Source organism: Rutilus rutilus, assembly GCF_951802725.1.
Source record: "Rutilus rutilus genome assembly, chromosome: 24".
NCBI classification, from domain to species: Eukaryota; Metazoa; Chordata; class Actinopteri; order Cypriniformes; family Leuciscidae; genus Rutilus; species Rutilus rutilus.
This window is the reverse complement of record NC_140228.1, coordinates 15,814,107-15,825,094: the sequence shown is the minus strand read 5'-3', so window position 1 is coordinate 15,825,094 and position 10,988 is coordinate 15,814,107.

The window sequence follows — 10,988 nt, the reverse complement described above, 5'->3', positions numbered from 1 at the left end:
GACTGTCTTCATCGGCATCCGCTATAAACGAACAAGATGAGTGCTGCTGTTGTAGGCTACGAAACAAAGAGTTATAATGTGCGTGACACATCTAAGTTTATAAGAACTGTAGGTGGATCTAACGCCCGTTTCACACATACTCCGTGTGCAGTGTGTGTGTGTGTGGTGCAGGCGCTATAGTGCTTCACATATGATGCGTTTGCAGTGAATAACTGATTCACGGCTGTACCACAAACACTTACTTACTATTTTTATTTCAAATCCAGAAGTTATGCTGCAACTTTGTCAGCATTGCGATTCTCTTTGTACACATATACACTCTTTAATGGACGCATGCACGTTTAAACACAATTTAAACAACGTAGGCCTATTATTCCATGCATAATATTAAATTGCTCAAGCAAGTGGTCAAATATTTAACTGTAAATTGACAAAAACAGCCGACTCTTAAATTTAAACGAATGAGACGAGTGTTGTTCATAATGTCGCCTTGCTGAAGTAAATTGTAGTTTTCCTTGCTTTACCCCGGTCTTCTAAAAGTAAAAAGATGACTGTGAAAAATAGTAGTATATAATTAAATGCATTTATGGTGAGATTACTACATTTTATTTAATTAAACGCATTTATGGTGAAATTAATACATTTTCAGGTCAATCTTTGTTCATTTTGACCACACGAAACATGCGCTGTCACTTTAATTCAGCGTTTGCAGCACAGCAAAAATAGACTCAGTGCGGAAACGATCTCTGATCTCTAAACTACAATTTACTTCAACAAGGCGACATAATGAACAACACTCGTCGCATTCGTGGAGGTGGAAAAACAAGTTCTTTGTGACATGCAAGATTTATTTTATTAAAATTTAAATGCAAAAGAAAAGGCATGAGAGTCGGCTGTTTTTGTCAATTTACAGTTAAATATTTGACCACTTGCTTGAGCAATTTAATATAAGTAATGCATGGAATAATAGGCCTACGTTGTTTAAATTGTGTTTAAACGTGCATGCGTCCATTAAAAAGTGTATATGTGTACAAAGAGAATCGCAATGCTGACAAAACTTTTTTTTAAATAAAAGTTGCAGCATAACTTCTGGATTTGAAATAAAAATAGTAAGTAAGTGTTTGTGGTACAGCCGTGAATCAGTTATTCACTGCAAACGCATCATATGTGAAGCACTATAGCGCGTGCTGCTCCTGCACCACACACACACACTGCACACGGAGTATGTGTGAAACGGGCGTTAAGATCCACCTACAGTTCTTATAAACATAGATGTGTCACGCACATTATAACTCTTTGTTTCGTACAACAGCAGCACTCATCTTGTTTGTTTATAGCGGATGCCGATGAAGACAGTCGTAAACCGGAAACTGATATGCCGACTTCTGACAATAGCGGAAGTTCGTCACGACGCTTGTGCACGTAGCCTATTGGCACTAAGGGGCCTAAAGTGTGCCAAGAAAACATCCCCCACACCATTACACCACCACCACCAGCCTGCACGGTGGTAACAAGGCATGATGGATCCATGTTCTCTGTTTACGCCAAATTCTGACTCTACCATCTGAATGTCTCAACAGAAATCGAGACTCATCAGACCAGGCAACATTTTTCCAGCCTTCAACTGTCCAATTTTGGTGAGCTCGTGCAAATTGTAGCCTCTTTTTCCTATTTGTAGTGGAGATGAGTGGTACCCGGTGGGGTCTTCTGCTGTTGTAGCCCATCCGCCTCAAGGTTGTGCGTGTGTGGCTTCACAAATGCTTTGCTGCATACCTCGGTTGTAACGAGTGGTTATTTCAGTCAAAGTTGCTCTTCTATCAGCTTGAATCAGTCGGCCCATTCTCCTCTGACCTCTAGCATCAACAATGCATTTTCGCCCACAGGACTTCCGCATACTGGATGTTTTTCCCTTTTCACACCATTCTTTGTAAACCCTAGAAATGGTTGTGCGTGAAAATCCCAGTAACTGAGCAGATTGTGAAATACTCAGACCGGCCCGTCTGGCACCAACAACCATGCCACGCTCAAAATTGCTTAAATCACCTTTCTTTCCCATTCTGACATTCAGTTTGGAGTTCAGGAGATTGTCTTGACCAGGACCACACCCCTAAATGCATTGAAGCAACTGCCATGTGATTGGTTGATTAGATAATTGCATTAATGAGAAATTGAACAGGTGTTCCTAATAATCCTTTAGGTGAGTGTATATTAGCAGTAATAATGCAAGTGCAGCGTCAATTCCCTTCAGAATCTCTCTCTTCACGCTCAAATCGTGTGCTAGAAAGCTGATACTAACCACTACAACTTTTTAAGGATTATTCGCCGTCGTCGAAGGTGCGCCCAACGTGCCCATCGTGCCCCCGAACGCACACCTGTTCTGCGTTGCGTGCATGGGGCTGGCCCATGCCGAGTCAGCCCTCAAGGATGGCGGGTCCTGCGAGCACTGCGCGGACATGTCCCTAAGAGCTCTCAGGGCCAGGCGGGATGAAGCTCGCGCAGCAGCGGGGATCGGGCACACTGCCGCCGCCGAGCCGCTGGTGTACCCCCCCAACCGCGGAGTCGAGGTTTGACCCCCGGTGAGTTTCTCCGACGCGACCTTTCACCCCCCTCGCGAAGTCGCTGACTTCGTGTCCTTCGGGGCAAGTGAGGAGGAGGACTCCATGTCTCTGTCTGCCTCCGAGAACGACTGGGGCACGGAGCGGGCCGCACCGGAGCTGGCGGCCGCGGAGACCGCGGCTGACCTGCAGGACGCCCCGCAATCGGCGCGCACTCTCACTTCCACCCAGGCCATGTTTGCCCCCGTGGACGAGGCGGGAGACCACGGCTACCTCCGTATCCCCCCCGTCGAGGAGACCGTCGCCGCACACCTCTGCCCGTCGGCTCCCGCCCTGGGCTCGCCGTCCAGAGCCTGCAGATTCACAGCCCACCAGGCTAACAAGGCATACGGCGCGGCGGGAGAGGCGGGAGAGGCGGTATCTGCGCTGCACGCCATGGCTGTTCTCCAAGTGCTACAGGCTAAACTGCTGAAGTCTCTGGATGGCGCCGCCTCTTTCGAGGCTGCCGCCATCCGGGATCTCCGTTCAGCCACGGACCTCGCGCTCCTGACCACGAAGCGCTTGGCCCAGGCGATAGGCCGTTCGATGGGGTTTTTGGTGGACCTCCACAGACACCTGTGGCTCACCCTTTCGGACGTGCAGGAGGCTGACAGGAAGACGCTGCTGAATGCACCGATCTCCCCAGCAGGCCTGTTCGGAGACGCCGTTGAAAAGGTCACCGAGCGATACTCCGAGACCCAGAAGAAGGCTAAGGCTATGAGTCATGTGATCCCTCGCAGGGCGCCGCCGCCTCCACCGCAGCCTCGCTCGCGCTCGTCTTCCGCCTCGGGCCGCCAACCTCAGGCTGCCGCCAGAAGGCAGTCAGCACCCCGCCCGGAGCCGGATGCTCGTAGAGGCCGAGGCAGCCAATGGCAGGGAGCGGGTAAGAAGAGGACGGCTCAGAGGAGCCCACGCAGGAAGGTCGCCGCGTCCCCAGCGAGGCCAAAGCAGTCATCCTGACCGCCCGGGCAAGAGGGGAAGAGAGCGCCAGGCTGGTCCCGTTCCAAAGCGCCGCGCTCTACAGCACTTAGTCCCTCAGCATTCCGCGAGCGACATGTGCAATTGTGTTGTGAATGTTGTTTCTTGTTCACTGTGTTCAATAAAGCATACTACCACTTCACAAACAGAGCTCTTTTCCCCTCTTGCACCGCACACTGTGTTACCCGCCCTGCCCGCAAGCAGCGCAGAGTCACGGTCTGTAGCTATAAAGGCACCTCGTGGGCGCGAGGTGTCCATTCCCAGCCCACAAATAGCGGCGATGACCACAGCGGCTATGACCGCAGGGTTAGATCAACCCACGCTGAGTCATTTTCTGACAGCGTGGGAAGCTATTCCAGGCATTTCACCGTGGGTGTTAAATGTGATTCGGCACGGGTACACACTTCAGTTCAAACGCAGACCACCCCGCTTCCGCGGCGTAATCCAGTCATTCATTTTGCCCCAAAACGCTCATGTGCTAAGGCAGGAAGTGTGCAACTTGCTCGAGAAGAAGGCGATAGAACCGGTCTCCCCGAGCGAGCGGGAGAGCGGGTTCTACAGCCGCTACTTTGTAGTGCCGAAGAAGGGTGGAGGTCTCCGCCCCATACTGGATCTGAGACCTGTCAACAGAGCGCTTCACAAGCGCGCCTTCAGGATGACTACTCTGAAGCAAATCCTGGCGCAAATTCGCCCCGGGGATTGGTTCGCTTCAGTGGATTTAAAGGACGCGTACTTTCATATCCAGATTGTAAAGCGTCACAGGCGATTCCTGAGGTTCGCGTTCGAGAATTCAGTGTACCAATACACGGTGCTTCCGTTTGGACTAGCCCTCGCTCCCCGAACGTTTAAAAAAATTGTGGATGCGGCTCTTTCATCCCTCAGGTCGAGCGGGATGCGTGTCTTGAACTATCTGGACGACTGGCTGGTTCTCGCACAGTCGAAAGAGACGCTGGTCAGCCATGTGGAAGCCCTACTGCGACACCTAGAAATGCTAGGTTTGAGGGTGAACGTTCAAAAAAGTGTGCTCACGTTCCTGGGAGTACACCTGGATTCGGTGGGAATGAGAGCGCGCCTCTCTCCCGAGCGAGTGGAGGCTCTGAGTTCTTCTCTCTGTCTCTTCAGACCTGGCAGGCTCGTCCCGCTGAAGGAGTTTCAGAGGCTATTGGGACGGATGGCAGCGGCTTCTTCAGTGTGTCATCTGGGGCTGCTGCATATGAGACCGCTTCAGCACTGGCTGAAAGCGCGCGTTCCCCCGAGTGCGTGGTATTCCGGCCACAAGCGCATCATGGTCTCCCGCGGCTGCGTCCGAGCTCTGGCTCCGTGGAAGAACCCGGAGCTTTTCAGCGCGGGTGTCCCTCTGGGAATAGTGACACGGCGCGAGGAGGTCCTAATGGACGCTTCGTCCACCAGATGGGGAGCGGTCTGCTTGGGAAAGCCCGCCTCGGGTCGGTGGTCAGAGAAGCAGGCAGAGTGGCACATAAATCGTTTGGAATTAAAAGCGGTTTCTCTAGCCCTCGAAGCCTTCCGGTCTCAGCTGGAACGGTGGCATGTGTTGATTCGGACAGACAACACATCCGTGGTTTCGTACATAAATCGTCAAGGCGGAGTGCATTCCAGAGCCCTATTCAAGCAGGCAGAATCTCTTCTGCTGTGGGCGGACCGGTTTTTCCTCTCGGTGAGAGCGGCTCACATCCCCGGTGTTCTGAACCGCGGGGCGGACATGCTCTCGAGGAGCAGGATTCCCCAAGGGGAATGAAGGCTTCATCCCGGGACGGTTCAGCTGATATGGAAGCGTTTCGGCAGAGCGGAGGTCGACCTCTTTGCAACGAGCGATAACACGCATTGTCGGATGTTCTTTTCACTGTCCCGTTCCCCCCGGGAGGGGGACGCGCTGACCGCGCAATGGCCGAAAGTTTGCCTCTATGCTTTTCCTCCGGTAAAAATCTTGCCCATGGTGTTGTGCAAAATCAGGGAGGAGAAGGCGACGGTGACTCTGGTAGCCCCGAACTGGCCGAACCAGCCATGGTTTTGCGGACTTAGTGGAGTTACTGGCAGGGCGCCCATGGGAGATTCCGCTCAGGAAGGACCTACTGTCTCAGGCGAGCGGATCGATCTGGCATCCCAGCCCCGGGCTGTGGAGCCTTCATGTGTGGCCGTTGCAGGGTCGTTGAGCGGGCTGGATGCGCTACACTCACGAGCCTTGAGAACCATCGAGGAAGCGCGAGCCCCAGCTACCAGGCGTTTGTATGCCCTGAAGTGGGAAGTTTTCTCGAAATGGTGTCAGGATGCCGGCATCGACCCAGAGAGTTGTTCTGTGTCGGATATTCTGCGCTTCCTTCAGTACAGGATGGATGAAGGGAGCCTACCATCCACTCTGAAGGTATATGTGGCCGCTATCGCCGCGTTTCACCCCTCTGTTGATGGGCAGTCTATCGGTAGACATGCGTTGGTGACACGGTTCCTTAAGGGAGCTAGGAGATTATGCCCTGCACGACCGCCTTCAGTGCCGCCGTGGGATTTAGCTTTGGTCTTGGAGGCTTTGTCACGACCGCCCTTCGAGCCCTTAACTTCGATCGCCATTAAGGAGCTATCGATAAAAACGGCTCTGCTTCTCGCTCTCGCTTCGGCGAAGCGGGTTGGGGATTTACAGGCTTTCTCGGTAAGTGAAGATTGTATTCGCTTTGGACAGGGAAACTGTAATGTGACTCTCAGACCGAGACCGGATTATGTCCCTAAGTCGCTGAATACCCCATTCAGGGGTATTTGTTTCTCTGCCTGCCCTGTCCGCTGAGCCATCAACCTCTCAGGGTTCGGATGCTCAGAGTGCTGTTTGCCCAGTCAGAGCACTCCGGGAATATATGTGTGCTTTGGTGGGTGCAACAAGGGACGGGGGGTCTCTAAACAGACTCTTGCTCACTGGATTGTGGACGCTATCGTTTTGGCTTATGATTGCCTGGGGAAGGAATGCCCCCTTAACGTCAAGGCCCATTCGACCAGAGCGATCGCCTCCTCGTGGGCCTGGACTAAGGGTATGTCTATTCAGGATTTGTGTCTTGCGGCTGGCTGGTCTTCTCAGAATACGTTTGCCAGGTTTTACAAGTTTGGATATACCCTCTGTAGCGTCTTGAGTGCTTTCGGTGAGTGATTGCATTGCATAGCATTAGGGAGCTGCTCTGCGCTTTGCTCATGAGTTGTTCTATGTGCTATTATGTTATGTTTTTAACTGTGCCACTGCTATGCGTTGGCCTTTTCTTACTGTTGTTGTTGCCCTGTTGCTCGACAGTGCTAACTTCCCCCGGTTATACTGCTCGGGATATGCAAATTCGGGCAGTGTTTTGTGAGCTTGTGATTGGTCCTTGTGGACCTATCAGAGGTTAGAGATTCGCTATTGGTCAATCTCGGCCTATCAGATGCTCGCATGCTGGGGGGGCGGTGTTGGTATTGGGTTCTGTTGTCAGTGGTCTGTTATGCTGCCACGGCGGGATTCTATACAGTTCCCATATACGACATCCGTAATGTCGAAGTTCCGTAGCCTTGATAGGGAACGTCTCCGGTTACTTTTGTAACCTCGGTTCCCTGAAAGGCAAGGAACGAGACATTACGCTCGCCGCCGTGTTTGCTTTGATTTAAGCGTTTGTTCGATTCTGAAGGGAATTGACGCTGCACTTGCATTATTACTGCAACGGTGTTTCAGTATTTGCATATTTTGCGTCAATTGGCCAGGTCTGCTGGCGTTAGCCTATAAGATTTCAGCGGAAGTGAAGGAGGAGAGGAGTTCCCATATACGACATCCGTAATGTCCCGTTCCTTGCCTTTCAGGGAACCGAGGTTACAAAAGTAACCGGAGATGTTTTCCTCCGGCCTCAAAACAGCCGGCCAATCAACGAACAGAGGGCGGGCTGAGAGCCGTGACGTAGACGCTGATTGTACCGTGGATGCGTAGATTTACTTCACATAATCTGCAAAAGTCGTTCACAGCCATGTTCACTCCGGTATTTCGCTCATGGTTTTGTTTTTGCATCATACATGTGTTTACAGTGGAAGTTCGATGCGGCTGAGACATAACACACATCATAACCAAACGTTATGTGATTGGCTTACGGGTAACCAATGATTTTAAACTTCAGACAAAATTTTAAAAGAGAACAATACATCACAGTTGTTTAAACCAAGGAACATTAAGCTGTGTCGTCAGTAAGTCGTTTCCCATCATGCTTTTGATCAGCGCAGTCGGTGGAGAGCAACTGCGCGGGACTGCAGAATCCGACACGTCCGCCTTGCGGTCGCGAGAGTTTTTTGACATATGTCAGCATGACATCAGAGCAAGGCGGACCGCACTCGGACACATTTCTAACCGGCATGCATCTCGCGCTGATCACCCTTGATCGATTCTGCGCAGATTTTGCTCATCTCAAACAAGCCTACTGGCTTAAAGGTGAACTAAGTAACTTTTTTACCTTAACTGAACAGCTTCGGAGTCATTGGAATGGTTATATTACTTATTTCGGGTTGAATGGTGGTCGTTTCGCACCCCCCTGGTGCCCGTGAGAGGAAAATCCGCACTTGCAACTTTGAGCCGGCGGGCCACCGACCGCCGCGTCAGGAAGTATCGCGTGATATCAGGTCTCGCGATGTAAACAATTGCTTTACGGCCAAAAGAAATCTGCTAAAATGCTGTCATTATTGCGCTCCCTCACGCTGTTCAAACCCGAATGAAGAAGACGTTTTAAAGAATGTCCCAACTGCTTTGATGTCGTTGATCTACTAGCCTCTGGTGTTTGAGAATCACCAACGAGTTTTTACAACAGTGTTGTCAAATATCTATTCCGAAGCTGTGGGGGGAGCTCTAGAGAGAAACCTGCGAGCAAAAAGCGAGAATACAGCGAAGAAATCCCGAAACTACTGAGCCCCACTTTAAACAACCGTGATGTATTCACCTTATTCCGGAAGTAGCACTGGGTGGCGCCATCCGCGTAATCTCACTTCCTGGTTTAGCTACTTAGCGCTTTGTTTGCCCTGGTCCAATCTGTTATCTGTCTTGATATAAGTAGATAGACTATAATATTATAGCCAAATGCGTTGGCCTATGGTTATTAACAACTGCTGCAACGTACTAAAGTACATTTCACTTGAAGCTTTTGAAACAATGCCACAATCAAATTATTTAATAGCTGTGTCTTTCTAATAGCTATTACTTAGTTATGAAGATGTGCACAAACACTACTACATGTAAAGTTTGAAACATTATTACACCACAGTTTGTTTGCTTAATCACCAGATACATTTGCAGTGTATAGCCAACAGATGAGAAAAAAATAGCCACGATCTGGTGTAGAAAGAAAGTAGAGCCTCAACTAGATGAACAAGAGGGTAACGTTAGCTTAGCTAACTGCAATTTCTTATGGTTTGATCTCTAACACAAGTAATGGCTGTAAAATAAATCCAGCGACTGAATTCTAGAGGACCATAGCTTTCAAACCAGGTAAGTTATAGCATGTGTATGTGTCCTGTAGTGAGACCATTACAACATTAGATGTTTGTCGCTAATGTAGGCTAAACACTACACATCGGCCGGGCTGCGATCAGACAGGCAGACGGGTCATATAAACACCTAAAAGTCGTTTAAAAATTACCCCGAGAAACAGTGCATTGCTGTGCTGTTGGTACACACGTACATAGCACATTTGGCACAAATTAGCAATTTGTCAGTTCTCACATTTTATCAGTGAGACTTCTCTGCAGTTCTCCTCGAAATTGAATGAGGGTCCGCTAAACCGGAAGTTGGTTTACAACGGAAGTACTGGACAGAAGTAAAAGTGGGCGGGGCGGAATAAGGTGAATAATTGTTCTCTTAAAAAAAAAAAAAAAAAAGATTCTTTTCAAAACTCTGATATCATGTTTTATGTGTATACGTTATGTGTGAATATTGCCAAACTATCTGACAGTGCGATCTCTATGGGTTATGCATTGTATTTTTTATTTAAAAAGAAAACACACGTCTGTATTAACGAAAAGAAAAAGATTGATAAACATGTATTTGGAATGGAATTAAATAAGTAGGCTACTTTGAGTGTCTTGTTCATTATATTTATTTTCATATAAAAGCAACAGAACTTAAATTACATCCAGTTTTTTTAGCAACACTGTGCACGAGCGTGAATCCCGCGATATCCATCTTTGATCTCGCAGGTGTCTGATCCACTGCGAGAAGAGAGAACTGTCCGTCTTGCCTGCACTTTTTTCACTCCTCCTCTCACCGCAGCCGCCTACTCTCGCATACATTTCAGGCGAGGCAAGGCGCATCTCAAACAAGCCTAACGTCTACGAAGCAAAGCGAAGTAGCAGAGTTTGGTATTACCAGGCTAGTATTCAGTATTGATATTCTAAAAATGTTTTATAAATTCTACCACAGGAAACCCATCTGGCCCTGGTGTTTTATAATTTGGTATTTTTATTAATGCGTTGCATAGTTCTGATAAAGTTAAAGGTGACTCTAAATAGTCGGCTTGTTCTTTTGTTAAGTTTGCAGATTTCTTTTATCTAAAAATAACTGGATATCTGTTAAATCTGGGTTATTTTTGAAGAATATAAATTGCAATAAAATGATTGAAATTTTATTTGAAGTTTTATTTCCTCTGATGACTGTGCATTCTTCCCAGTGGAATCAATCATAGCAGTTATAATAGATTTTTCTCTTTTGTGTTGAAGTTGATTTGTTATTATATTCATAATATCTAAGCCTTTGCATCATAAGCATGTAGAGCATGTGTTTAGATGCTGACTGTAAACTGCTTTTCTATGACTATTTATCTCACTTCAATTGCCCTGTGGTATAACAAATTAATTTCTAAAGTTGAAATATTTGGTGTATTATCTCAGTTGCATGCATAACTAGAAATGAAACAACGTCTCTATTGTTAGTGTGCCACCAGAGGGCGTACTGTAACCGTTTTTTGTGAAGTTTACAATTCATTCAGGATTAATTTGGTAAGGGTAAACGACACGTTAAGGGTTGATAACTTTATAATAATTATATTATAATATTATATTTAATATAATACAGTGGTTTAATAATACCGTATTGAAGCTATTAATTGACTGATTAAATTGTATTTAAAACAGTGGTAGGCTATCATATTTTTTTATGTTACCATTGTTGCTGTTTTATGAATTGGTTTGTGTTTAATAATTGTTTTACCCTTTGAATTTTGCAGACAAGCCAATAAAAGGCCTGTGATGAATACAGGTATGTTATGGAAGCAAGTGCCTAAATAGAAGTTAAAATATCCTGAGAAATATTGAATAGAGTAGGCTACTAATAAATAATCAATAATATTAGTGCAGGGTAATTGTAAAGGCTTTAGGCTATATCCCTTACGTGTGAATGAAGTGCACTCAAAAGGCACCGCTGGGATT